The sequence below is a fragment of the Echinops telfairi genome, unplaced genomic scaffold (assembly GCF_000313985.2).
Source record: "Echinops telfairi isolate 266 unplaced genomic scaffold, ASM31398v2 ScPeMD7_5592;HRSCAF=6446, whole genome shotgun sequence".
Classification (NCBI taxonomy): Eukaryota; Metazoa; Chordata; class Mammalia; order Afrosoricida; family Tenrecidae; genus Echinops; species Echinops telfairi.
The window spans coordinates 56,806,383-56,811,699 of NW_022109491.1; the positions used below are offsets into that span (position 1 = coordinate 56,806,383).

The 5,317-nt window shown below is 38.0% G+C and overlaps 1 non-coding gene across 1 annotated transcript; it reads left to right on the forward strand.

The window, feature by feature from the left end:
* Nucleotides 1-3,927: 3,927 nt before the first annotated feature.
* Nucleotides 3,928-4,091, forward strand: LOC115871407. Its single transcript, XR_004047282.1, has one exon. It is a non-coding gene; the product is annotated as a U1 spliceosomal RNA (small nuclear RNA).
* The last annotated feature ends 1,226 nt before the right edge of the window (nucleotides 4,092-5,317 follow it).

A 5,317-nucleotide genomic window follows, 5' to 3' on the forward strand; every position in this document is an offset into this window, starting at 1 on the left:
TTTGTTCTGTATCCTCTTCTGAGTCCAGCCTAAACCTCTGTCAATATACTGCTACCCAAGTTGTTGGATGCTTTTCAGCAAAATTTTACTGGCATGTGATATCAATATTTTTCTTTAGTTTGAGCATTCTGTTGGGTCACCTTTCTTTGGAATGGGTACAAAGATGCATCCTTTCCAGTCAGTTGGTCAAGTAGCTCTCTTCCAAATTTCCTAGTATAAAAGAATAAGGAGTAAGTGCTTCCAGTACTTCACCAGCCTGTTGAAACATTTCAATTGGTGCTCTATCAATTCCTGGAGCCTGGTTTTTGGGTAATGCTTTCAGTACCACTTGAACTTCTTCTATCTGCACTTTGGTTCTTGCTATTTCCTGAAAAAGGGAAATTTCAGCTAGTCTATCAACAGATGCTGTTGTTAATTGCTGTTAAATCAACTCATGGTGATCCCACATACAACAAATCAAAGTGTTGCCTGATCCTGTGTCATCTTCATGATTGTTTTGTGCTCCATTGTTTCCACTATTGTGTATTATTCCAAGCTAGTGGGCTCATTTTCCCAAACACTATTGGATAATATTCTATTGTGATTAATATGGTTTTGATATGCTCATTCTCAGAAATAAACCTCTAGATCTTTCTACCTAGTCTGTGTTCATCTGGAAATTCTTCTGAAATTTGTCTACCATGGAAGAGTCTGCTAGTATTTGAAATAATGGTGGCATAATTCCCAACATCACAATAACATGAAAGCCACCATATTTTTCCCATCCCTTTCTTATAACTCCTATTACTTCCATGCTTTCATAAAGGATACAGATAAACACCAATAATAGAAATAGATATTCTACTTATATGAGGCAGACATGGTCCAAATAAATAAATGCTAAAAGCAGAAGCCTTTCAATGTCAAAAACAATTCCCAGATTAGAATCTATTGACTATATCAAAAGGATTTTCATAAAAAGAAACAGCCTAGTTGAGAGGAATGTGAGAAATCCATCACAGCTGCTTCTGTCAGCAAGCCAATTGGGGAAATCAGCTGCTATAAGCACCCCTACTACCCCTATCAAACAGCATCTGGGTAGCCTTGGTTGGGGCTCCCTAGAATCTGTTCAGTCTACAAATGGAAATCCTCAAGGTATGCTAAATCTTCTTGGTGCTGGCAAACCATCACAGGAACTTTCCAACCACGTTGGCTGCACGAGAGAAGTATAGAAGTAGACACAAAGTCATGAGTGGAGCACTACCTTTGAGGAACCCTAAGATCCACGAAGTGTCAGAGCTGGCTAATCATATTAATTCTGATCGAGCAGGAAGAGTTAAACTTACTTTGAGTAAACCTCTCACAGTTTTATTTGTGTGGACAGTCATTTTTGATAAAGACACAAGTCAAGAAAGCAGTTATTATCAAAGTTCAAGAAGAAAGAAAATGGTTTGAAAGTAATTGTGGTAGCTATTGTACAATGCTGTTTGATGTGATTGAACTATGGAATATTATGATATCTGTAAGAGCTCTCAATAACATGATTAATTATTTTTTTTAAACTCAATAAAAATACAGAAAAACTAAAAAAACAAAAAAGATAGCAGCTACTAACACATCTCGGCCTGAAGCCTATCTGTGTTTTGAGAGTCTTTCTGAATGTTAGACCAAGGATCACAGAAACCAAAAAGAATTATAGAGCAGTAGCTGTTAGCACAGCAGCCTGAAATAAAGAAGCAGTTCTCATCCAGCTTTCTTAAGAGGTAAAAGCTAAATTCTTTTGTCCCTTCATTCTCTCAACTATACACAGCAGTGCCTTAGGTTATGGTTGTTAGGTTTAGATATAAAATATCTAATAGTTAATTTCTGATAGTTAATTTTATGAATTAACTTGCCAAGCTATGGTACCCAGTGGTTTGGTAAAATACTAGCCTTATTGCTGTTACACAGTAATTACATGTGATTAAGTCATTTGGGCTCAAGTAAAACAGAGCACCTTCCATAATTAAAGTGGACATCTATCTCTCAGCTGAAGAACAAAGAGGGAGTTTTCCTAGACTGTTATGTTAGTCCGGGTAGACTAGGAAAACAAATCCAGGGAGACTCATATGTGTATAAAAAAGAGCTTTATATAAAGAGTAATTGTACATTAAGAAAACATCCCAGCCCAGTCCAGTCCAAATCTAGTTCATAAGTCTGATATTAGCCCATATGTCTGATACCAATCTATAAAGTCCTCTTCAGACTCACGAAATACACACAATGACACCAAATGCAGGAAGATCACAGGCCAGTGAGTGGGAAGTCTTGTGGATCCAGTGGTGTTGTAAGCATCTCAGTGCTGACAGGGGTCTCATTGTGGCTGCTTCAACTCAGGACACTAGTGTAGTTCCATGTGTCTTGTCAGCTGCAATGTCTCCCAGGGAGTGAGAGAGTCTCCCACCTCCAAGAAAGAATAAAGGAGTTCCCAGAATCCTCAGGAGAAGGTCATACCCACACCGAGGCCTCAAGGGCTATGACCTGTTTGACAGGCCAGACTCCCTCCACTTCACTCTTAATCCTCAAATTGACACCAGTTTATGTAACTACCACAACTGTGTTCTGCCTCCAGACCATATCAAGATATTTTTCCAGAACAATTAACGCTTTACCTTCTTCCTTTCCTGGCACAAGATTCCAAGAATCCCCAGCCTTTCAACTGACCTACAGATTTAAAAACTGTCAGCCCCCTACAATCATGTGACCCAATTTTTAAAAAATGTTAATAGTTTTATTGACATATAATTCACATACCATACAACTCAATGGGATTGAGCATATCAAAAAGAGTTGTGAAATCCTCACCACCATCAATTTTAGAACATTTTCTTTTCTTATACTTATTATTTGCTCCCCATTTCCCATGACCTCTCCTGCCATAATCCTAAGAAACTACTAATCCAGTTTCTGTCTCTATAGATTTACCTATCCAGCATGTCATATAAGGAAAACATAGCACAAAAAATCCCCCCAAAATAATAACAATAACAAATAAAATGCAGGAAAACCCCAATCCAAAAGAAAGCAGAAAATAATAAACACTAGAACAAATTTAAAATGGGTCAAAAGGGAAAACAAATTATAGGCTGCTAAAATTTAACCTCACTATATCGGCAGCATTCATCCAGTTTCCAATGCACTCCGCTTGATTGCAGGTCTATTCACATTCCTGCTCTGTGGTCAGAAGGGATTTACAGGAGGCTTAATCCTGTAAATGGACTCTGCAAATGGATTTGGGCTTTAATTGTCATTCACTTCCTTATGCAAATCAATGTGAGGCAATTTATTTAAATAATCTGGTGTGTGTGTATGTGTGTGTGTGTGAGAGAGAGAGAGAGAGAGGCAGAGACAGATCTCCCTGATTCTCTTTCTCTAGAGAACACTTTCTAAGATAAATATTAAACATGCATCTTTCTCTGAGTACAGTCTAAATATTCTCAAGTCGACATCAGCATGGAGTGGTAACCATGACAGAATGGTCCTTTGCGGCTCAGTTCTCAGCACTGAAGGAGCCTCCTCAAATCCTTCCTTTCTTGGCCAAGGAGCCCTTGGTGTCTGGTGTGCACTCTGAAACAGGCTTCCTCCTGAGAGCTCCCACCATGGGTCAAATACCAGGAGGGTAGTGTGCTCTTCTCCCAGCTGTGCTGACCACATGGTGCCCTCCACCTTTGAGCTAAGAGCTGACATTGACCCACAAACCCTAGTGTGGGGCCTCCAGTGCTCTGCAAAGCCCACCACACTGGAGAACAGGTCAACTCCTCCAAGTCTGTACTATGTTCTCCTTATGGGAAGCAGAGCAGGACTGAACTCTCTTTCTCATCACGGAGGTCCTCGAACACAGGATTGGACTAATTTCTTCAGTTCATTAAGGTTCCCTGAGAGGAATTAGAATAAAGAATCATTTGAGAGATACTTACCTGGCAGTGGCGATTCCATGATCATGAAGGTGGTTTTCCCAGGGCAAGGCTTATCCATTGCACTCCGGATGTGCTGACCCCTGCAATTTCCTCAAGTGTGGGAAACTTGACTGCATAATTTGTGGTAGTGGGGGACTGCGTTCACACTCTCTCCTGTTAAAAAAAAAAAAAGAATCATTTGAGAGTCATTTCCCTATGTCACATTCTGTCTGAAATGATCTCATCTGAATGACGTCAATTTTGTTTTTTTAGAGAATGAGGTCAATTTTAAAAACATAATCACCGTACTATCATCACACATCGCATAATTAACCATAAACTCCTTAATGTCATTTAATATTCAATTCATATTAATAATTTTTCATTGTCTCAAATACTTCTTTTCATTGATGATTTGTTCTAATACTCATATTTCCTGCAAACTAGTTGCTAGTTTTAAAGGCTTGATTAGAATCAGGTTTAATTTTTAGGCAAAAAAACAATCCCTTGATCTACCAACCTACTGGATATTTTGACTGTCCTACATTTACAGATAGCTGAATTTAGGTGATGACCCCCTTGATATAACATATATTTCAACTAATAGTTTTAGCTTCATCCATAATTACTACATAGATTGGTTATTTTATTACAGTGTTAAAATAGTGAATTTTTCAAAATTCTATCATTTCTTCTGCATTGAATAGTTGGAATTTTATAGGGGGCCTACTTTCATCAACTATAATTAGAATACAATGTAGTTTGAATATCCATCTCTCTGCCATTGAGTTGATTGTGACTCAGAGTGGCCCTATAAAACAGAGTGAAATAGATCCTTAGGGTTTTTAAGTCTGTAGATATTTACAGACAGCCTCTTCTTTCCCTCTTGCAGAAGTTGATGGATTTGAAGCTCCTACCTTGTGATTAGTAGCCCAATGCTTAACCCACAGTGAAAACATGAATCCCTATAGTTGGCATAAGGAAGGTAAAATATATGTTTTCTCTTTCTTCATTAACTTTCAGAGTAATCAATTAGGGCACTCGCAACCTCCAATGGAGAATAATTAGGGTTGTGTTTTGTTTGGGTTTTTCTTTTATTTACTTATTTTCCAACAGTTTTATTGGCATATAATTCACATACCATACAATTCAATGGTTCAATCACATAAAAAAAATTGTACAATTCTCACCACAAGCAATTTTAGAACATTTTCTTCATTCTTTTTTTTAACATACAATTCAATAGTTCAATCATATCAAAAAGAATTGGGCAATCATTACCACAATCAATTTTAGAACACTTATTTTCACCCATTTGTAGGCCACTGAACATCCCTTTACCGAAGGGTTTTGGGGAGGAGACAAGCCAGTCAGGGTGTGATGTAGCAACAATGAAAAATACA